The following is a 24,554-nucleotide window of genomic DNA, read 5'->3' on the forward strand; positions in this document are numbered from 1 at the left end:
TCCTCGCCGCCGGCCGCCGGGCCCGATCGACGCCAGCAGCAACGCCAGTGAGTAGTGAGTTCGGCTCCAGCTCCAAGGGACCTCGTGTCTGCATCGACTTCGAGCCTTCTCGAGGACGTGAGCGCTGCTTACTCTTGAAACGTCAACATCGACGCCGTATCCTGCTTCGCCTCATGAGCACCGCTCCTGCCTGACATCTGTCGACGCCGCTGCAGGTCGCCCAGACTCCGAAGCCGGATCGACGGCGAAGACGCGACGCCGGACATCTCGACGCCGCTGATCATCGTGTGCCTCGCTTTTTCAAGGTACTGTGTTGTTGGGGGTCTGTGCGACTCCGGGCTCGACGTAGCGCTCCTCGCGGTCGACGCCGAACCCTTTGGATTAACTTTGCCTCGTGTGACTCCCGTGTGGGTTACATTGTAGCCAAGAACTGTGTTCTAAAGAAGAAGAGTTGCTTTGGATACTAAAGACTTTTGTGCTAAGAAGAAACTACACTTGAACTATTATTTTTCCTTCCAAGAGTATTTATTGAGACTGTGGTATATTTTTGTCATTATTTGGTCTTGTGCTAAGCCTTATATAAAAATCCTTATTTTTATAATACTACTGTGTCGTGTCCATTTGTAGTGTATTCACTTTATTACTGTATGTGGTCATAAATGCTTAACACACAGCCTCTGAGATAAGCCTGTCTGCTCTGCCAAGCTACCAAGGGGGTGAGCAGGGGTTATCAAAGGGTGTGATCCCCTTGCCCTAACTAGAAACGGTGTGTCCATATTTGTCAGAAGTGCATACCTCTGCCAACTAGAGACAGCCGGTTCTAACATTGGACGCAGCGGTGAGGATTTGAACCTTGCATTTATGACCCATGTGCAGTGATTAGTGTGCGCTACATAGTAAAAGCAGACCATAGCGCAGCCACAATCTAATTTGGAAGGATTCTATTTTTGTTCTCTGCTTTTCTGAAGCTTGATTTTTTTTAACACTGCCAGTTTTGACCATGAGCGACACCGGAGTGGCTGCCCCTGTTGTTGTTGTGGAGGAATTCGATAGAAGTAAAATCGAGGATTACACGTTAAATCAGCTGAAATACTTTTGCAAGAAGTTGAAAGTTCCTACCAAGGGCTGCAAAAACAAAACGGAATATTTTAAAGCATTGCAGGCCTGGTTGGAGGCCAGAGATCCCACTGATCCGGTGGTGGTACCGCCAGTGGAAGGGGATGAGGAGGTGCCAGTGAATGGAACCGTGTCTTCTCCCGGTAGCAGTGTTTCCTCCAAAGGTCTTTCCCCTGAAGAAAGAGAAGAAAGGGCGAAAGAGCGAGCATACAACATGGAAATGGCAAGGCTTAAGATAAATGGGCAGTTGGAGTTAGAAAATGCGAGAGGTAGGAGAGAAGCTGATTTGGAGACCAAAAGGTTGGATTTTGAAAGAGAAAAGTTAGCTTTGGAGCGTGATACCAAGTTGAGGGAGTTGGAAATCCAAGCTAATAAGTTAGAATTGAATCCCTCTGGTGGCAGCATCCCATCTGTGCCTGCAGAAAGTAGGTTTTATTTCCCTAAAGATGTGATAAAAGATCATCATAAGAATGAAGATATTGGTCAATGGTTTCAAGCCTATGAGTTAGCATTGTTGGCCCACCGGATCCCTGAGAAGGATTAGGGAGCGGGGTTGTGGGGTCGCTTTGTGAATGAGGGAAGAGATACCCTGTTAGACATGCCTGTTGAGGATAGGATGTCTTATGCTCATATGAAAGATGCTTTAATGCTAAAGTATGGCCTAACCCCAGAAAAGTACAGACAAGCTTTTAGAGAATGTAAGAAGTTGCCTGGTATGAAGTGGGTTGAATATGTGTCTTTTTTTTGCAAAGCCATGGATGGTTGGGTAAAGGGCAGCAAAGTGGAAAGTTATGAAGCTCTTTATGATTTGTTTGCTTGGGAGCATTTGTCTAATAACTGTTTTCCAGAGCTGTGCCAGCACCTTATTGATAGCAAGATATCTAACCCTAGAAAACTTTCTGAGGAGGCGGACTGCTGGGTCAGTACCAGGGTCCACAAGGGTCCAGTGGGAGACTCAGCCAAAGGTGGGCAGGGTCCCCAGCAGAAGAGTGGGGGGGACAAGGGAAAACAGAAGGAGTTCCAGAAAGGGCCCCAAAGTAATCCCCAAGGGAACCAAGGGAAAGGTTCCCAGCCTCCCCCTGAGAAGAAGCCAGGGGCCCGACAGGTAAACCTGTTCATAGGGGCCCACTGACCTGCTACATTTGTGGACAGGTGGGACACCGGTATTATGATCCCCAGTGTCCCATGAAGAATTCTAATGCACCACCACATGCACCCCCCCGTCAGTTGGCGAGTGTAGCCCTGGGAGGGGAGGAGATGGTTGCCCCTGGTGGGAGGGGTCCCGCAGAGATGTCCCTGGTCCCTCTAGGAGACATGCAAATAGTCCCTCCACCCCCTCTGCCTAGTAACACTAATAAATATAGGCAGTGGGTGACAATTAATGGCCATAGAGTGGAAGCTCTCAGAGACACCGGAGCGAGTGTGACAGCTGTCAAGTGTCACTTGGTGTCCAGAGAGCAGGTGGTTCCCCACGCATTCTACCCCGTGATAGCTGCTGACAACTCCCAGAAAAAGTGTGAGGTAGCTCAAGTTTCCCTTGAATGGGGGGAGTTTCAGGCACTCTTAAAGTCGCTGTAAGGCCCGCCATGCCTGTTGATTGTCTCCTGGGCAATGATTTAGAAGACTCCCCTTGGGCTAAGGTGGAGAGGGAGACACATTTGAAAATGTTGGGTGTGCCAGAGTGGGCGTGTGCAACCACTCGATCCATGACAGCAAGTAAGGGTGTTGATGGGGTCCCGGAGCCTGAAAGTATGGCCCAGGACCCAGCTGTGAAGAGAAGAGGCAGGAGGCGCAGGAAACCAGCCTCCATAGTTTCCGTGGTTCAGGAGGAGGTAGACCCTGAGGGGGATGCCCTGGAGCCCACAGGGGAACAAGTGGCCAAACTGGGAGACCTGCCTGAGCTGACACACTGGCAGCAGGATGGTGGTCCCTCCAGGGAGGAATTTTGTGCAGAACAAAAAGTGTGCCCTTCTCTTGTGGGTATGAGGCAGCAGGCCTCAGCCGAAACCTCAGGTGATCAGTCAGGGTCGCATTTTGTTTACTGGGAGAACGACCTCCTGTATAGCGAGCCTAAGGCTGCTGAGCCTGGGTCAGCCCGTGTGCTGGTGGTACCCCAGCGCTTCAGAGCCTTCCTACTGGGTTTGTCTCATGACGTTCCGTTAGCTGGACATCTGGGGCAGGACAAGACCTATGACAGGCTTCCAAGAGTATTTATTGAGACTGTGGTATATTTTTGTCATTATTTGGTCTTGTGCTAAGCCTTATATAAAAATCCTTATTTTTATAATACTACTGTGTCGTGTCCATTTGTAGTGTATTCACTTTATTACTGTATGTGGTCATAAATGCTTAACACACAGCCTCTGAGATAAGCCTGTCTGCTCTGCCAAGCTACCAAGGGGGTGAGCAGGGGTTATCAAAGGGTGTGATCCCCTTGCCCTAACTAGAAACGGTGTGTCCATATTTGTCAGAAGTGCATACCTCTGCCAACTAGAGACAGCCGGTTCTAACATTGGACGCAGCGGTGAGGATTTGAACCTTGCATTTATGACCCATGTGCAGTGATTAGTGTGCGCTACATAGTAAAAGCAGACCATAGCGCAGCCACAATCTAATTTGGAAGGATTCTATTTTTGTTCTCTGCTTTTCTGAAGCTTGATTTTTTTTAACACTGCCAGTTTTGACCATGAGCGACACCGGAGTGGCTGCCCCTGTTGTTGTTGTGGAGGAATTCGATAGAAGTAAAATCGAGGATTACACGTTAAATCAGCTGAAATACTTTTGCAAGAAGTTGAAAGTTCCTACCAAGGGCTGCAAAAACAAAACGGAATATTTTAAAGCATTGCAGGCCTGGTTGGAGGCCAGAGATCCCACTGATCCGGTGGTGGTACCGCCAGTGGAAGGGGATGAGGAGGTGCCAGTGAATGGAACCGTGTCTTCTCCCGGTAGCAGTGTTTCCTCCAAAGGTCTTTCCCCTGAAGAAAGAGAAGAAAGGGCGAAAGAGCGAGCATACAACATGGAAATGGCAAGGCTTAAGATAAATGGGCAGTTGGAGTTAGAAAATGCGAGAGGTAGGAGAGAAGCTGATTTGGAGACCAAAAGGTTGGATTTTGAAAGAGAAAAGTTAGCTTTGGAGCGTGATACCAAGTTGAGGGAGTTGGAAATCCAAGCTAATAAGTTAGAATTGAATCCCTCTGGTGGCAGCATCCCATCTGTGCCTGCAGAAAGTAGGTTTTATTTCCCTAAAGATGTGATAAAAGATCATCATAAGAATGAAGATATTGGTCAATGGTTTCAAGCCTATGAGTTAGCATTGTTGGCCCACCGGATCCCTGAGAAGGATTAGGGAGCGGGGTTGTGGGGTCGCTTTGTGAATGAGGGAAGAGATACCCTGTTAGACATGCCTGTTGAGGATAGGATGTCTTATGCTCATATGAAAGATGCTTTAATGCTAAAGTATGGCCTAACCCCAGAAAAGTACAGACAAGCTTTTAGAGAATGTAAGAAGTTGCCTGGTATGAAGTGGGTTGAATATGTGTCTTTTTTTTGCAAAGCCATGGATGGTTGGGTAAAGGGCAGCAAAGTGGAAAGTTATGAAGCTCTTTATGATTTGTTTGCTTGGGAGCATTTGTCTAATAACTGTTTTCCAGAGCTGTGCCAGCACCTTATTGATAGCAAGATATCTAACCCTAGAAAACTTTCTGAGGAGGCGGACTGCTGGGTCAGTACCAGGGTCCACAAGGGTCCAGTGGGAGACTCAGCCAAAGGTGGGCAGGGTCCCCAGCAGAAGAGTGGGGGGGACAAGGGAAAACAGAAGGAGTTCCAGAAAGGGCCCCAAAGTAATCCCCAAGGGAACCAAGGGAAAGGTTCCCAGCCTCCCCCTGAGAAGAAGCCAGGGGCCCGACAGGTAAACCTGTTCATAGGGGCCCACTGACCTGCTACATTTGTGGACAGGTGGGACACCGGTATTATGATCCCCAGTGTCCCATGAAGAATTCTAATGCACCACCACATGCACCCCCCCATCAGTTGGCGAGTGTAGCCCTGGGAGGGGAGGAGATGGTTGCCCCTGGTGGGAGGGGTCCCGCAGAGATGTCCCTGGTCCCTCTAGGAGACATGCAAATAGTCCCTCCACCCCCTCTGCCTAGTAACACTAATAAATATAGGCAGTGGGTGACAATTAATGGCCATAGAGTGGAAGCTCTCAGAGACACCGGAGCGAGTGTGACAGCTGTCAAGTGTCACTTGGTGTCCAGAGAGCAGGTGGTTCCCCACGCATTCTACCCCGTGATAGCTGCTGACAACTCCCAGAAAAAGTGTGAGGTAGCTCAAGTTTCCCTTGAATGGGGGGAGTTTCAGGCACTCTTAAAGTCGCTGTAAGGCCCGCCATGCCTGTTGATTGTCTCCTGGGCAATGATTTAGAAGACTCCCCTTGGGCTAAGGTGGAGAGGGAGACACATTTGAAAATGTTGGGTGTGCCAGAGTGGGCGTGTGCAACCACTCGATCCATGACAGCAAGTAAGGGTGTTGATGGGGTCCCGGAGCCTGAAAGTATGGCCCAGGACCCAGCTGTGAAGAGAAGAGGCAGGAGGCGCAGGAAACCAGCCTCCATAGTTTCCGTGGTTCAGGAGGAGGTAGACCCTGAGGGGGATGCCCTGGAGCCCACAGGGGAACAAGTGGCCAAACTGGGAGACCTGCCTGAGCTGACACACTGGCAGCAGGATGGTGGTCCCTCCAGGGAGGAATTTTGTGCAGAACAAAAAGTGTGCCCTTCTCTTGTGGGTATGAGGCAGCAGGCCTCAGCCGAAACCTCAGGTGATCAGTCAGGGTCGCATTTTGTTTACTGGGAGAACGACCTCCTGTATAGCGAGCCTAAGGCTGCTGAGCCTGGGTCAGCCCGTGTGCTGGTGGTACCCCAGCGCTTCAGAGCCTTCCTACTGGGTTTGTCTCATGACGTTCCGTTAGCTGGACATCTGGGGCAGGACAAGACCTATGACAGGCTTGTCACCCATTTTTATTGGCCTCTGATGAGAAGGGATGTAGACATCCATTGTAAAACCTGTCACACTTGCCAGGCAAGTGGGAAAAGCGGAAGGAAGCAGAAGGCTCCCCTCCAACCTTTTCCAGTGGTCAGTACCCCCTTTGACCGGGTTGGGATTGACATTGTTGGGCCCCTGGACCCCAAGACAGCCCTGGGCAACAGGTTTATCCTGGTCTTGGTGGACCATGCCACACGGTACCCAGAAGCCATCCCTCTCTGAACAGTGACGGCCCCCGTGGTGGGACGGGCACTGATGGGTGTTTTCTCCGGCATGGGGTACCCCAGAGAGGTGGTGTCAGACCGGGGCACCAACTTCATTTTCAACTATATGAAGTCTCTGTGGAAGGAGTGTGGGGTAACCTACAAGTTCACCACTCCTTACCACCCTCAAGGTAATGGGCTGGTTGAGAGATTCAACCGGACCCTTAAAGGCATGATCATGGGTCTTGAAGAACCAATGAGGCGGAAATGGGACGTCCTCTTGCCATGCCTGTTGTTTGCTTACCGTGAGGTGCCACAGAAGTCTCTAGGGTTCAGCCCCTTTGAGCTTTTGTATGGTCACCCGGTAAGAGGGCCTTTGAGTCTGGTCAAAGAAGGCTGGGAGCAATCTCCCAGGAAACCTCCCCAGGATGTATACAGTTACATGCTGGCCTTTAGGAACCAGACTCGGCGCTTCAGAGATCTTGCTCAGGCAAATCTGGAGGCCAGCCAGGAAGAGATGAAGCGGTGGTAAGACCGGAATGCCACTCTGGTTGAGCTTCAGCCTGGTCAGGAAGTTTGGGTCATGTCCCCTGTGGAACCTTGTGCGCTCAAGGACAGGTGGACTGGACCGTTTAACGTTGTGGAGAAGAAGAGTGATGTCACCTACTTGGTGGACTTGAAAATTCCCAGGAACCCCTTAAGGGTCCTGCATGTCAACCGTTTGAAGCCCCACTTAGAAAGTTCCGAAGTGGGCATGCTCCTAGCGACAGATGCTGGAATGGAGGAGGAGAGTGAGCCTCTTCCTGACCTCCTGGCTGCAAAAGAGCAAGATGGGTCAGTGGATGGTGTGGTCCTCTCTGACACACTGACCCTTGAGCAGCAGCAAGATTGTCGCCACCTGTTGAGGCAATTTCCTGATCTGTTTTCCTTGGTTCCTGGTGTCACTCATTGGTGTGTCCATGACGTGGACACCGGAGACAGCACTCCTGTCAAGCACAAGGCTTACAGGGTGACTGACAAGGTCAGAGCGTACATTAAGGAGGAGGTCTCCAAAATGTTTGCCTTAGGGGTGGTTGAGTCCTCTAGCAGTCCTTGGGCCAGCCCAGTGGTATTGGTCCCGAAGGCTTCAGCCCCTGGTGCTTCACCAGAACTTTGGTTCTGTGTGGATTACCGAGGACTCAATTCAGTCACCAAGACTGACGCGCACCCCATCCCCAGAGCTGATGAGCTCATAGATCGGTTGGGGGCTGCACGGTACCTTAGCACGTTTGATCTAACGTCTGGGTACTGGCAGATCGCCTTAACTGATAGGGCAAAAGAGAGGTCAGCATTCTCCACACCAGATGGGCTATACCAGTTCCGGGTGATGCCCTTTGGGATGAAGAATGCCCCTGCCACCTTCCAGAGGTTGGTCAACCAGGTCTTGGCTGGACTGGAGGATTTCAGTGCCGCCTACCTGGACGACATCGCAGTGTTCAGCGCCAGCTGGGAGGAACACTTGCGCCACCTCCAGGAAGTGTTGTTGGCCCTGCACAGAGCAGGCCTCACATTCAAAGCCAGTAAGTGCCAGATTGGGCAGGGTTCTGTGGTGTACTTGGGGCACCAAGTAGGGAGCGGCAAGGTGGCCCCCCTGCAACCCAAGATTGATACCATCCTGGCTTGGGCACCGCCCAAAACCCAAACTCAGGTGAGAGCATTCTTAGGACTCACAGGTTACTACAGGAGGTTTGTCAAGGATTATGGTAACATTGTGCACCCCTTGACTTCGCTGACTTCCAGGAAGCAGCCACAAAATGTGATCTGGACTGACGCCTGTCAAACAGCCTTTGACACCCTGAAAGCTGCAATGTGCACAGCACCTATACTCCAGGCACCCGACTTTTCTGAAGAATTTATTGTCCAGACGGACGCTTCAGAGCAAGGCGTGGGGGCTGTTCTAGCTCAGGTGAATGAAGAGGGCCGAGACTTACCCGTAGCCTTCATCAGTAGGAGGTTACTTCCCAGGGAAACAAGGTGGAGTGCGATAGAGCGAGAAGCATTTGCTGTGGCCTGGGCGCTGAAGAAGCTAAGACCCTACCTGTTTGGGACTCACTTCCGGGTTCAGACAGACCACAGGCCCCTCAGATGGTTGATGCAGATGAGGGGTGAGAATCCAAAACTGTTGAGGTGGTCCATTTCCCTACAGGGGATGGACTTTACGGTGGAACACCGCCCTGGTACAGATCACGCCAATGCTGATGGTCTGTCCAGATTTTTCCGCCTTAGTGATGAGGACTCCCTAGGTCAAGGGTAGTTCTCCCCAAATTTCAGCTGGAGGGGACACGTGTTAGACCTGACATCAATGGCTTGAGTCTCTCCTCCATTTTTTCTGTTTGCCTCCACTGTTTACGATGTTTTTGCTGGTATACTGCTTTGGGCACTGTGCCACTGCTGATCAGTGCCACAGTGCAAGTGCTCCCTATGTTAAATTACTGTATTGATTGAATTCCATGTTTGGCTTATTTGGTTTACTGTCAGTCCCTAGTCTAGTGCACCAGGAGTGCCGGGGCTTGTTAAATGCAAATGCCGCTCGTGGGCTTGCAGCACATGTTGTGCCACCCACAAGAGCGGCCTAGAAAAAGTATGTCTACAGGTCTGCCATTGCTAGACCTACGTGCAGTCTGGTACTGTCACGCTGACTGCGGAAGTACACCTACTTGCCAGTCCCCAAACCTTCCCTTAACTTCATGTTCGTAACCCCTATGGTAGGCCCCCGGGCAGGGTGCATTGTAAGTATAAGGTAGGACAGGCCTGACCAAGTTGGCATGTCCTAATAGTGAATTACAGCCATATTCGTTTTTCACTATTGTGAACCTGCTCTCCATTAGTTAGAATGGGCTGCCAGGATTATTAATGCTATAATCCTAGCTGGCTCGGGGAGCATGGTGCAATGTTGAGTTTGGTATCCCTGAACTCGGGGTTTAATTACGCATCTGTTGGTGTGGACGGTTTTTGGACTCTGGGTTTGAAAATAGCACTTTTAGAAAGTGGCTATTTTCTTGTCTAACTATTTCTGGTTTCTGCTGGTTTGGTGTGTGTGTGACAGGAGCTGGGTGGCTCCAGAGATCTGATGAGTCAGTGTGGGATGAGTGGGACATTTGCATTGAGAGTAGGGGGAGAGTAGCTTCTGATAGCCTGCCCTGCCTGATACAATGCTGGCTCCACCTCCTGCCAGGCGACTGATGGCTCTGTGCCTGCCATGGACGATCCTGGCCCCACCTCCTACCAGGAGGCCGATAGCTCTGCTCCTGCCAGTGACAATGCTGGCTCCACCTCCTGCTGGGCGTCTGAGGACACAGCCCTGCTCAGTGAATAGGCCAGGTGCCTCTGCCTGGCTACACCCACAACAGACCCAGGATGTTGGGAAATTCCCCTGCATGGACAAAGGGATCAAAGCCAAAAAGGGGTATAAGAGAAGGACCCCTGAACCAAGAATTTAGATCACTTCTGACAAGGAACCCTGAACCAAGGACAAGAAGCCTGCTGATCCAAGGACTTGCCTAACGCTTCTGCCAGTGTGCTGTTTGCTGGGGGGAATCCTGCATTGCTTCTTTATTTTTGCCAAGGAACCAGGAGAGAGGAACTGTGTGCGTACTCTCAAACTTTGCTAAGAAAATCTCCAAGGGCTGGAAGAGTCCAGCCTCCTGTTGAAGTCACAGGGCTAAAGGACTTCATCTGCTTAAAGTGCTGTTTGCTGTAACCCGTGAATCCAGCACCTCTGAAAGAATCCAGCAGTCTCGACGCCGACGGACGTCGCCGAATCCAGCTCGACATCGTGAGTAACGGCTCCAGTGTCCCGCTTCCTCGACGCCGGCCGCCGGGCCCGATCGACGCCAGCAGCAACGCCAGTGAGTAGTGAGTTCGGCTCCAGCTCCAAGGGACCTCGTGTCTGCACCGCTGCTGATCGCATCGACTTCGAGCCCTCTCGACGCCGTGAGCGCTGCTCACTCTTGCAACGTCAACATCGACATCGACGATGACGCCGTATCCGGCTTTGCCTCGTGAGCGCTGCTCCTGCCTGACATCTGTCGACGCCGCTGCAGGTCGCCCAGACTCCGAGGCCGGATCGACGCCGAAGACGCGACGCCAGACATCTCGACGCCGCTGATCATCGTGTGCTTCGCTTTTCCAAGGTACTGTGTTGTGGGGGGTCTGTGCGACTCCGGGCTCGACGTAGCGCTCCTCGCGGTCGATGCCGAACCCTTTGGATTAACTTTGCCTCGACGTCGTGTGACTCCCGTGTGGGTTACATTGTTGCCAAGAACTGTGTTCTAAAGAAGAAGAGTTGCTTTTGATACTAAAGACTTTTGTGCTAAACTACACTTGAACTATTATTTTTCCTTCCAAGAGTATTTATTGAGATTGTGGTATATTTTTGTCGTTATTTGGTCTTGTGCTAAGCCTTATATAAAAATCCTTATTTTTATAATACTACTGTCGTGTCCAATTGTAGTGTATTCACTTTATTACTGTATGTGGTCATAAATGCTTAACACACAGCCTCTGAGATAAGCCTGTCTGCTCTGCCAAGCTATCAAGGGGGTGAGCAGGGGTTATCAAAGGGTGTGATCCCCTTGCCCTGACTAGAAAAGGTGTGTCCCTATTTGTCAGAAGTGCATACCTATGCCAACTAGAGACAGCCGGTTCTAACACACACCTTCTCTCTGACCATGGACTTCTAGATGCACGGCTCCATGTGCACCCCGATGAAAGGGAAGGCACATATTACACTGCAATGCATTCCTCCTGGTCCTGTTTGGATTACTGGGTAGTCTCCAGAGGGGTAGCTTCCTGGATAATTTTGGCGGAACACTTGGCCAGGACCTATTCCGATCACTCCCCTGTCCGCCTGGTAATTTCTCCCCCCAATTCCAGTGCTACCCCACGAAGCTGGAGGCTTATACCGGAGGCGTTGTTAGATACCGTCTTTAAGACGAAACTGGGGTAAGAAACAGCTGATTTTTTCATGCGCAATAAAGGGTCAGTCACCCTTCCGGACATCCGCCGTAATCTACGCAAACTTGAGGGGGAACTGAGGCAGTTAGAAATGTTAAGAATACCAAAGGTCAATGCGCGCAACAACCAAGTTTATGTGATATAACTAAGAATAATCAATGTTATGTGTGCTCCTGGGGTGGCGCCTTCCATTCATAGCGTCATCTGATACTGAAATAACTGCACATAATAATAATAATAAGGGCATTTTATAAAGCGCCTGGTACGCTCAGAAGGCGTGTCCCCGCGCTGAAAACGAAGAACTAAAAAAGCAGAAGAGTGTAAGCCCAGTTATCGTGAAAATAGATATGTTTTTAGCTTCTTCCGGAAGCTGGATTCAGATGGCTCCAGGATGAGGTTAAGGTGTAGGGCATTCCAGCTCTTCGCCACCAGGTAGCGGAATGATCTTCCTCCCATGCGAGCCCTCCTTATCCTAGGAACCTTTAATAGGCCTCCATGGGAGGAGCGCAGGGCGCGTGTTGGTACATACCTGGTGACTAGATTCTGGAGTGGTGCTGGTGCCTTCCCAGCAAGGATGTGATGACAAGTACAAAGGGCCTTAAATTCGACTCTGCTCCTTACTGGCAGCCAGTGGAGTGTCTGAAGTGCAGCTTTAGAGGCCGATCTTTTGGGAAATTTTAGAATGAGGCGAGCTGCCGCATTCTGTAACACCTGAAGGCGGATTATTACTTTACAGGTTGCTCCCAGATACAATAGATTGCCGTAATCTAGGCGCGATGTGACGAGGGCATGTACCAGCGTTCTACGAGCAGACGTAGGAAGGAGATCTAAGACCTTCCGTAGGTTTTTTAAAACGCTAAAACAGACACCCGACACACGGCCTATCTGGGGTCCAAAGGACAGGTCAACGTCGAGCCAGACTCCAAGGTTCCTAACTTACTGACGAGGTGTTGGAGCCTCACCTAAGCAAGTGGGCCACCACGCCGACGACCAAACAGATGGGTTCCCCCCCACCAAGAGAACCTCGGTCTTGTTGCCATTTAATTTGAGACAGTTAGTGGACATCCAGGCTGCAAGATCTTGCATGCAGGCTCTGAAACTGTCCATAGCAAGGCCGGGGGCACGTGAAAGGGAGATAACCAACTGTGTGTCATCGGTGTAGGACACAATTTGCAGGCCATGGCCCACAGCAATCGGGGCCACTGGGGAGACATAAAGATTAAATAGAGTGGGGCTCAGGGACGATCCCTGAGGAACGCCCTGGCCCAATCCGATGTCCCTGGAATAATAATCGCCCTGATGGACCTGGAAGCTTCTCCCAGTCAGGAAGGATTGGATCCATTTGAGTGCAGCTCCAGATATTCCACCACTGTTCAGACACTGTAGCAAGGTGGTATGAGCTACAGTGTCGAATGCTGCACTCAGGTCCAATAGGACGAGGGCCATAGTATGACCCTCATCCACCCCCTGACATCCAAGGCTGGGTGTGTCCCCCTGAGCACAACGTTAGGTACTTATGAATAGGTTCCTTAGTTTGTAAATAAAGATATTCCAACACCTGTATTTTTGCTTATTGTTGTGATTTATTCCTCTTTCACTCTCTTCATAGTAATTCTTGATATTTCCCTTCATGCATTCTTAGCAAATGAAGTTTAAGCCAAAGTAAATGGATTGCAACATCCTATGCATTTCGGGTATTACACCCTTCTACAGGGATCAATCCTAAAACAAAACATGTAATAACATGAGGGACTCAACATTCATAATTGGTTTAACACAAAAGCAAATGGTATACAACCACATAAATCAGGGTGTGCATATAAGCTGTGTCTTGCATTATTAACGTGTTGTGAGCTACAAGGATAGTGCTTCTGCTTTTTCCAACTAGTTGTGATGGGGAATTATATGAATAATGCCGCAATACAGAGTGTGATAGCTTAGCTTCAATACCTAGCCGTCTGTATATTATACTGAATAGTGAGCGCGTTCGGTAAAAAGTGAGCGCGTTCTGTAAAAAGGATAGTGAGTGCGTTTGGTAAAAAACACAGAGTTAGAACAACGAGGTGCATACAGTGCATCTGCCCAGGCATTAGCGTGCTGCCATGGCTTTGTATATTGTCTGTGCTATTATCCGAAAGTAGTGAGCACCGAGTGCCGAAAATAATGACATGGTGCAATTTCCAATAAGTTATTGGACACAAATTACATGCTTACACTAGCTTGCAATCCTGTTAGTCTCATTTGCGTAAAGTTAAACGGACGTGTGTGAGCTCTCGCAGTTCCGTGTGTAAAGTTTGTGTGGTTATAGTCGACAAAGGACTATCTACATAAAGATCGGCGGCCATCTTAAAGTGATGTTTAAATGGCCCATACCGGTGATGGGGATGTGCATAGATAGGTAATCCGATCAGTTCATAAACGTGAAGGTGCAACGGTTGCATATAAACAAAGTAGGATGAAACCAAAGATAGGCGGCCATCTGCACATGGTGTAAATATTATTAAAACAATTATGCTAAATAATTAACAATATAACCAAAGCAACATTATAAGTAACAAGCAAATTCCATATGGTCATTCATTCCGTATGGTTTCAGACTGTCCAATCTTTTTATCCAGTAACTCTCGCGTTGAAGGAGATATTTTCTGTTGTCACGAACTTGTTTTCAACGACCACTTCAAGGATCAAGAATTTCAGTTGACTAACGTTATGTTGATGTTCATGGAAATGATTAGCCACAACTGATTTCATGTTTTTTGTGCTTATGTTAGAGTTATGTTCATTAATTCTAACTTTAATTTTCCGTTTGGACAAACTGGTTTTGCCTAATCAGGGTTTATTCATCCCTGGCAGGGCAACTTCCCATAATCTCCACACTCTTTTTCCATCCTTCAAAATGTCGACTCCCAACTGAAACTAGTGGCAGTCTTTTTAGACGCGATGAAGGCATTCAATTCTGTAGAGTGGGATTACCTTTCCACCATTTTCCAATGCGTGGGACTGTCTGCAGGGTTATATCATGGATACGCCTCGTGTATGCCTCTCCCTTGCCCAGAGTCCTCCTTAATGGTCACATCTCTCCCCCCTTTGCCATTACCCGGGGTATGAGGCAGGGATGTCCGCTCTCTACGCTTCTCTTTGCCTTGGCCGTGGAGCATCTGGCTGCCAGGGTCAGACAACATCATAATGGCAAGGATCTTCGCTGCTTCCTACGTCCCATCCTACGTCCCATCCTCATTTCCCTCTATGCCAACGATATTTCTTTATATATGTCCGTGAGCCGTCACAAAATCTTAACTCACTACTTCGAAAATTAGTTCATTTTGGCAGTCTCTCTGGAATACATCTTAACTAGGCCAAGTCCCAACTTTTACCACTCACTAATTCTGTATCGCCATTTCATACTGACTATCAGATCGAATGGTGCAGCATGGACATAAAATATTTGGGGATCCATGTCACCGCCGATCAGGACGAGCTAATGAGGCTCGATTATGGGAGGATGATGGAACATATTACCACCTGCATATCACAATGGATTTGGGGTGTTAGTACCACTTTAACCAAAATATGTGTAGACACCTTAAAAAATCCACACTTCAGGCCTGATCGAGATTTTGGAAAACTAGGTCCCGTCATCATTTTTCCATCAGATTCCCCACCCACCAACTAGGCAGTCTGCCAACTCTATTCAAATGCAAGAGGTTCGATGGACAAAAGACCAATGGAGTGCCGCCTCCTCCACCAGATTTGTTCACCCGCGTATACAACACAATAGGTAAAAGCGGCTGTTGGCGGGAGTACAGCGACTTTTTGTCAGCCGTGCCAATCAGGATGTGCTTTCCCATTAATGTAACCAACATGAACACTATTGTCTCAGTCCTGCCAATGCTGCTGCTACTCAATGCCGTAGCTAATCAACCCAGCCGTCGCCATGTTCGAAGGTAAGCTTTTATTTTTACTTGTTTCCATATGCATTGTCTGTTTGCATTAGCTCTGGACCTGCGCATATGAAAATCTCTCATACAACCAATTTCTAACTAATATGTAATATATATGTGTGTAATGTTGTGGTTCAAGAAATTTAAAGAAAGACGCCTATATACTGTTATTATGTTAGTAAAGTTTGTGCAATCTTCCTTCATGCTAATTGATACACAAAAAGAAAAGTGACCATACAGGTATGTTTAAGTAGTTTTCCTGTGCTACAAAATCATTAACATGCAAATTAGACATTATTGGATAATATACATCTAATATATTGTAGATATTGCACAAGACATTTCTTTTTTAGATATTGCACAAGTTCATAAACGTGAAGGTGCAACGGTTGCATATAAACAAAGTAGGATGAAACCAAAGATAGGCGGCCATCTGCACATGGTGTAAATATTATTAAAACAATTATGCTAAATAATTAACAATATAACCAAAGCAACATTATAAGTAACAAGCAAATTCCATATGGTCATTCATTCCGTATGGTTTCAGACTGTCCAATCTTTTTATCCAGTAACTCTCGCGTTGAAGGAGATATTTTCTGTTGTCACAAACTTGTTTTCAACGACCACTTCAAGGATCAAGAATTTCAGTTGACTAACGTTATGTTGATGTTCATGGGAATGATTAGCCACAACTGATTTCATGTTTTTTGTGCTTTTGTTAGAGTTATGTTCATTAATTCTAACTTTAATTTTCCGTTTGGACAAACTGGTTTTGCCTAATCAGGGTTTATTCATCCCTGGCAGGGCAACTTCCCATAATCTCCACACTCTTTTTCCATCCTTCAAAATGTCGACTCCCAACTGAAACTAGTGGCAGTCTTTTTAGACGCGATGAAGGCATTCGATTCTGTAGAGTGGGATTACCTTTCCACCATTTTCCAATGCGTGGGACTGCCTGCAGGGTTATATCATGGATACGCCTCGTGTATGCCTCTCCCTTGCCCAGAGTCCTCATTAATGGTCACATCTCTCCCCCCTTTGCCATTACCCGGGGTATGAGGCAGGGATGTCCGCTCTCTACGCTTCTCTTTGCCTTGGCCGTGGAGCATCTGGCTGCCAGGGTCAGACAACATCATAATGGCAAGGATCTTCACTGCTTCCTACGTCCCATCCTCATTTCCCTCTATGCCAACGATATTTCTTTATATATGTCCGTGAGCCGTCACAAAATCTTAACTCACTACTTCGAAAATTAGTTCATTTTGACAGTCTCTCTGGAATACATCTTAACTAGGCCAAGTCCCAACTTTTACCACTCACTAATTCTGTATCGCCATTTCATACTGACTATCAGATCGAATGGTGCAGCATGGACATAAAATATTTGGGGATCCATGTCACCGCCGATCAGGACGAGCTAATGAGGCTCGATTATGGGAGGATGCTGGAACATATTACCACCTGCATATCACAATGGATTTGGGGTGTTAGTACCACTTTAACCAAAATATGTGTAGACACCTTAAAAAATCCACACTTCAGGCCTGATCGAGATTTTGGAAAATTAGGTCCCGCCATCATTTTTCCATCAGATTCCCCACCCACCAACTAGGCAGTCTGCCAACTCTATTCAAATGCAAGAGGTTCGATGGACCAAAGACCAATGGAGTGCCGCCTCCTCCACCAGATTTGTTCACCCGCGTATACAACACAATAGGTAAAAGCGGCTGTTGGAGGGAGTACAGCCACTTTTTCTCAGCCGTGCCAATCAGGATGTGCTTTCCCATTAATGTAACCAACATGAACACTATTGTCTCAGTCCTGCCAATGCTGCTGCTACTCAATGCCGTAGCTAATCAACCCAGCCGTCGCCATGTTCGAAGGTAAGCTTTTATTTTTACTTGTTTCCATATGCATTGTCTGTTTGCATTAGCTCTGGACCTGCGCATATAAAAATCTCTCATACAACCAATTTCTAACTAATATGTAATGCATATGTGTGTAATGTTGTGGTTCAAGAAATTTAAAGAAAGACGCCTATATACTGTTATTATGTTAGTAAAGTTTGTGCAATCTTCCTTCATGCTAATTGATACACAAAAAGAAAAGTGACCATACAGGTATGTTTAAGTAGTTTTCCTGTGCTACAAAATCATAAACATGCAAATTAGACATTATTGGATAATATACATCTAATATATTGTAGATATTGCACAAGACAAGGTGTAATATTTTATAAAATATCCATAAAATCAATGTTAAATCAAAACTTTAATCACATAAATATATTTATTAATGTAACATTTCCCCTTGTCTAATGCATTATCTGTATTTTTAATAAATTAATAAATTACAACTGTCACAATTTTTCTAAGGTGTAATGCCTTTGTGTTTATGTGTTTATTTTAATAACTTGACATGTTAAGATAAACACACCTGTATTAACACTTTAAAGAAATGACTATGTCCTCTACAATTTTTAAACACTAATGTTTACACCGTACCAAAAATTGTTTCCTAAAAAATATTTTGTCTTTGGTGTTAGAAATGTAAATACTAATAAGCATCACATATTTTCATCATTAACATTGTTCATAATCAATGACTTTTAAAAGATTTACATTGGCAGGACAACCTTTGTAAAATAAAATATTTCTATTCATAAATGAGATACTTCTCTCAAATAATGTATTCAGGAAGAAAAATTTACTGGGGTAAAAAACAGTATACATAGTAATAGCCTGTGTCATTGCTGCCTAGGTTCTGCCTCCAAGAAACGATCTTCCTTGGGACTGGTGGGTTTGCGTTTGGGAGGGGTGGCTAGGAGTGGGTTTGGGAAGGTGGTAGGGGTGGTTTTGGAGGGGTGTGATGGGAGAGGTGGATTTGGAAGGGGTGGTGGGGTGGACTTGGAATAGGTGGGCTTGGGTTTAGGAAGGGTGGTTTTGGGTCTGGATGAGGTTGGAGGAGTGGGATTGTGTCTGGGAGGGGAGGGTTTTGCTTTTGAAGGGGTCATGATCAGGCCAGAAAGAAAAGCAGAACTAGGATAGAGGGTAGGAGTGTTAGGAAAGGACTGGGGTTTGGAGGTACAGGAAGCTGGAGTGTGTGATATGAGCGTGTCTGTTTCTTGTGCAGTCGCATGTGGGTCTGGTGTATGTTTTATATATTTGTATGTGTGTTTTTGGCAGGTGTTAGTTGTTCAGGTGAGTGTGTGTGTGGTTTTAGTTGGTGTTGTTTTGGGTGTCCATGTGGTTTTGTGTGAGTGTGTTTTTGTAGATGAGTGTGTTGTTGAAGTGGTTGGGTGTTTATGGAGCTTGAGGGTGTGTTTATGGATCTGGCAATCGTTGTGGTGGTTGTGGTGTGCTTATGCTTGTGAGTGTGCTGATAGTTGTGGGTGTGCTGGTGGTTGTGAGGGTTGGTTGTGGTAGGTATGGTAGTTTTAGTGGTGATTTTGGGTGTGGTAGAGGTTATGGTGGTTATGGTTGTGGTGGTGGTAGGTGTTGTGGTTGTGGGTTTGGTTGTAGTTGTGGCAGGTGTGAGTGTAGTGTAAATACGTTGGTATGTTGTTTGTGTTTGCTAGTGCTTCTATGTGTATTGTGCTTATGTTTGTGTCTGTGAGAGTGTGTTGTTTGTGTGTGTTGGAGTGGGTGCTTGAAAAGAAGTGAGTGTGCTTGAGATAGGGGTGGGACTTTGGAATTGGGATGAGGAAGCAGCCTGAGTTGGGGCACAAGGTTGGGCTGATTGGGAGGCTGTGATTTGTTAGGAGGCTAGACCTGTAAATGATCTCTGTAGGGCAGACATAGCACTATGAATGACTTCCGTGTATGCTACCATTAGCTGCATTTGGCAACTAATGCCCGGATGGCTTTTAGGAGTGCAATCTGGCCTACATAGATGCTGCATAGGAGGTGAATGGCCTCCTCACTCAGTGCAACCAGGGGGCAGGGGTAGGGGATGAGGTGCCTGTGGCAATGGAGACCCAACCCCTTTTAGGGGCATGGGTTTGGCCAACTGGGGAGAACAGGGTGGAGAATGCTTTTTGGTTGGTGGCAAAGATGGAGGTGGTACAGGTCCTGTAGGGTCTACCACCACCAGGGGTTGTTGGCTTGTGGAAACCTCCACAGATGATGCTGAGGAGCTGGTGGCCTCTGTTGCAGTCCCCTCATCCTCCGTGCCACTGTATTCATTGGTGTCTGTAGTCTCAGCACCCAAAACTCATTTGTCAGCTGTGTCCCCGCCTTCATGGTAACCGCCCCCTTTACTTGCTCCTGAAATTTTTACAAATACATATACAATAGGTTCATTGTATCTGTGCAAATACAACAAATCATGATGTTGTTTGTCAAAACATTTTCACATTTATCAGAATTGACCTGCTTCTAGTTTTTTAAACTTTGTTTAATTTTTATCATTATCTCCTGCTTGTAAGGAACATCTTCAGAAACCATTTGGTCATAGTTTTGTCATTTCCACATTAGGCTCCTCTGTCATGTATGATCTTTTCCATTCACCTTTTGAAATTCTCTCCAAGAATTGTATAACACCTCTGAATGGTTCAGATTTGATATACTGAATAGTGAACTTATGTTACAAAAAATCTTACGAAGCAAAACTAGCTTTGTACTTTAGGCACACATTGGTACAACAACACAGTCAATATTTCATACACTGATTCTTATATAATATACACATTTAAAAATAAAAAGCAAATCGCAATACACAACAAATTAAACCGTGATGCATTTCTACAATTTCCTCATGAGTCTTGAGTTGAGATTGATTTGAAGTGTTCCAGATGGGAAGCTTCACCATATATGATTTTCACAAATCAATATACATAACACATCGTGATACACCTTGTGTAAAATATACACCTTCAATAACTCTTCTTTTGTGTTGGATATGGGTCTAGCTTAATGTGGATGCCATATTTTGTTGTTAACATGTTAAACTCAAACAACAACTTACTGCCTTGATGCTGCTGTTGGGCTCTTAACTGCCCGACAAGCTGGGGATAGGAACCATAAGTATACGGGCCATTAGGGGAGTCAGGGTGCTGCGCATGTGCTTCCCATGCTAGGTACACTGCCCAAGCTGGACTTTAGCTGACTTTTTGATCCAGCATCGTAGGTCCTCCCACCTCTTTCAGCAATGGCTGCTGTGACCCTTGTAGACCCCCATGATCCCACCCTTATTGGCGATGGCCTTCCAGATGGTCTTCTTTTGAACAAAAAAAAGTTTGAGGGATTTTTATTTTTGTCAGTATTTGATGTAACACAATTTAGAGAAAGCAATCACAAGCATTTGTAAACCGTTACAACACCATGGGCCATATTTCCGTCCCTTTTCATTCAGCGCCTCGCAATTTGTGACACTTTGTAAGTCGCATAAGCGAAGCGTTAAATGAAATGTACAACAGTGTGTTTACACTTTTGCAATTCCCAACGGGATCGCAAATTGCGAGGCTCATCAATAATAATGAGCCTCTCGCAATTTGCAAGCCCATTGTGAATGCCAGCCCTCCCAGGTATGGTGGCCTGCTCGGCTCAGCAGACGAGCAGACCACCATGTCTGGGACTGCTTTTTAATAAAGCAGCTTTTTTTAATGCAGCCCTATTTCCTTAAAGGAATATGGAGGGCAGTCAGACTACAGGTTTGGCAGTCTCGGAGTGGGGGCTGGCGTGGTAGTCCTCTTTGAGACCGGAAAACTCGTAATCAGTCCCTATGATTAAGGGAACTATGAAAGGGCTGAGGTGTGTCAGTGAGACAGTGGTCTTTGAGGTCTGTATGAACATGTGTGCATATGAATGGGATATATTTGACCCTGTGTCTTCTGTACTTGCAACACAGGGCATACCTTTCGCCAAATGTTGAACTGTTACACAAATATACAAAATATATTTTACATAGGAGAAAACTGAAATGCAGAAAAAAAAGTCTGCCAAAAAGATTATACAATGGACCATTTATCTGCCTTTTTTCTAATGGGAAAAAGGCTTGTATATTTCCTTCATACTTATGGCACAGTGTCTACTGGCCACTGTTAGTTAGGGGCCTGCTTTTTGTAAATGCAAAACTTTGAAATGAGAGAAAATAGAAATGAAGAGTTAACTTTAAGGTAACTTGCCATCTTATTTTTCTTCCATTTAAAAGTATTCAGGAACATAATTTTGTTCACAGCTCCTATATTGGGTTGAGCAGGACTTTCATTTAAGAGTTAAGTACTTAAGTTGTTTCCCTATGTGACCTAGTAAGGACTGCTCAATATCAGGCCCGCCTGTCTGCAGCTTGATGAATATAATGTAAAAGGAACACAGCCTCCCTTTACCATTGAAAGCAAATTATGACCTTGTGCTCATTCAAAATGAGCTCAAGGCTGTGAGTTACTCTGAAGGTGTCTGGGGGCTATTGATATCTGGCAATCAACTGTTTGGAGACACCAGATCTATGCCGCACATTCACCCACAGGCATCTTGGCACTGAATAACAGATTTTTATTGTTACACTACGGTACTCATTGTGTTGACCTCAGATGGACGAAGAGCTGAGTGTACGTGCAGGGATTTGAAGGAACCGGGGACCATGAGGTCAAACACTGATCCCAGCAGCAGATGCATTAGTCCCCTGAGCCACGAGACCGTCCAAATAGCAATGCTCATTTATTTTGGAATGTAATTAAATGTGTATGTATATATACATATATATATATATATTCACTGAAAAAACCATAGGTTTCACACCAGCTATAGTTAGGAATTAGCATTTAAAAAAACCTATTAAATTCACTGAAAAAACCATAGGTTTCACACCAGTTATAGTTAGATGGAAATTTTACTGACATAAAACCATTGAAATTCCCACGTTATAGTTAGTTGGATTCAATATAACTTGCGCGTGCAATGCACTGCTGATGACGTCACATATTACATCACTCATGACATGGTCAGTGACATCACTCATGACATCACTGATGACACCATCCAGTGAATGTGTGTCTTTCTTAAAAATAAATATTAGTGAGTAATGTTTACATTTTTAAATATATGTATTAGTGTTTCACTTTGTGTATAAGTAGCTGCATGGGTTGGTGAGTAGCTACATGTGTATGTACATGGGTTATTAGATGTTTTTTTAGTATCAGTATGAGTGTCTATATGGTTTGGTGGGGGTATTACTTAGCACATAGATGCATGATTGACTGACTCTCGGTTTGTATAAGTTTTGAAGACAGCATATGTGCAGGACTGTATGGGTGGATGAGTGTGTATATGTGTATGTTAGTGAGTGAATGACTGTCTCACTATTGTCTTTATCAGTAACTACATTTGTTTTAATCTAGTATATGTGAATATTGATGTATATAAGTGAGTATATGTGAGAGTAAGAGATTGGAAGAGTTCCTGTTTAAATAAGTATGTGTTTCTATAAGGGATTGTTTAAGAGAATAAATATGTTTTCATTTCAATAGAAGTAAGGTGGTAGTGTGTGTATAGCTCTATATGCAAATAAATGGAAGTTCAATTGTTTATTTGCATGTGTGAGTACGTGTGTGAGTAACTTTTGGATGACTGTCAGTGTGTAACAGGATGTATAGGTGTATCACTACATATGATGAGTAAGTATATGTATGAGTGAGTATATTGAACTGTTTGTGAATGAGTAGATGTGTATATAGATGGTGGAATTACTGAATTGGTTGTTGTAACTGATATGGTTATCTCCATTTTTAAAAAGATTGTAGTTTCTATTTTTGAATATGTGTTTCAAGGGTTACATTACAGTGAAAGGAGGTCTGTCACTCTGTCACAAGGATGGTGTCATCAGTGATGTCATGAGTGATGTCACTGACCATGTCATGAGTGATGTAATATGTGACGTCATCAGCAGTGCATTGCACGCGCACGTTATAGTGAGTCCAACTAACTATGACGTGGGAATTTCAATGGTTTTATGTCAGTAAACTTTCCAGCTAACTATAACTGGTGTGAAACCTATGGTTTTTTCAGTGAATTTAATAGGTTTTTTAAATGCTAATTCCTAACTATAACTGGTGTGAAACTATATATAGGGCCTCAAACCTATGTTTTTTTCAGTGAATTTTTAAGGTTTTTTAATAGCAAATTTCTATTGCTATCAAATATAATATTTTTTTTTATAATGAATCCTCTATTGTATATTTATGTAATACTATTGTTTATATGTTTATTTATTTATTTATTTTTGCCCTGGATCGCTCCCGGTGCGCGTACCGGTGTGCGCACCGGAAAGCGCAGTCTTGCGGCGCGCCCCGGTGCACGTACCGGTGAGCGTCCCGTTTGCTCTGTTGCCGCGAAAGAAAACATCATCGTGAAGTATCGCGTAGCCGCGTCCGCATGATACGCACGGCGTAAGCGCACCCGGAAGCGCCCGAGCTCATACGATCGCGCTACGTAAGCGACCCGGGGCGCGTAGCGTAAGCGCGTCGGGTCATGTGACCTGCAAGTAACACTTTTCATTGGTTCAGGACAGTTTTATTTTCCAGATGATGAAAGCCCCCACCTTTTTTCCTCATTCTCACTTTCTACTTTGACTGAGGAAGACCTGTTTGCAGACCTATCACTAGTGAGACAGCCATTCACTCACTAACACACACACATACACACTCATCCACCCATACAGTCCTGCACATATGCTGTCTTCAAAACACATACAAACAGTGAGTCAGTCATTGATGCATCTATGTGCTAAGTAATATCCCCACAAACCATACAGACACTCATACTGATACTGAAAGAAAATCTAATAACCCATATACACACACATGTAGCTACTCACCAACCCATGCAGCCACTTATACACAAAGTGAAACACTGATACATATATTTAAATATTTAAACATTACTCGCTAATATATGTATTCACTAAGATACACTTAATAAGCCAGTTAACCAATCAATTTTTATTAAAAAAAAACATCCATTTAGACACTTTTTTAAAAATGTATTATTCCATCGACCTTTACAAATACATATATAAAACATATTTATTTTTCAGAAAGACACACATTCACTGGATGGTGTCATCCGTGATGTCATGAGTGATGTCACTGACCATGTCATGAGTGATGTAATATGTGACGTCATCAGCAGTGCATTGCAGGCGCGCAAGTTATAGTGGGTCCAAGTAACTATAACGTGGGAATTTCAATGGTTTTATGTCAGTAAAATTTCCAGCTAACTATAACTGGTGTCAAACCTATGGTTTTTTCAGTGAATTTAATA

The sequence above is a fragment of the Lissotriton vulgaris genome, chromosome 1_1 (genome assembly GCF_964263255.1).
Source record: "Lissotriton vulgaris chromosome 1_1, aLisVul1.2, whole genome shotgun sequence".
Lineage (NCBI taxonomy): Eukaryota > Metazoa > Chordata > Amphibia > Caudata > Salamandridae > Lissotriton > Lissotriton vulgaris.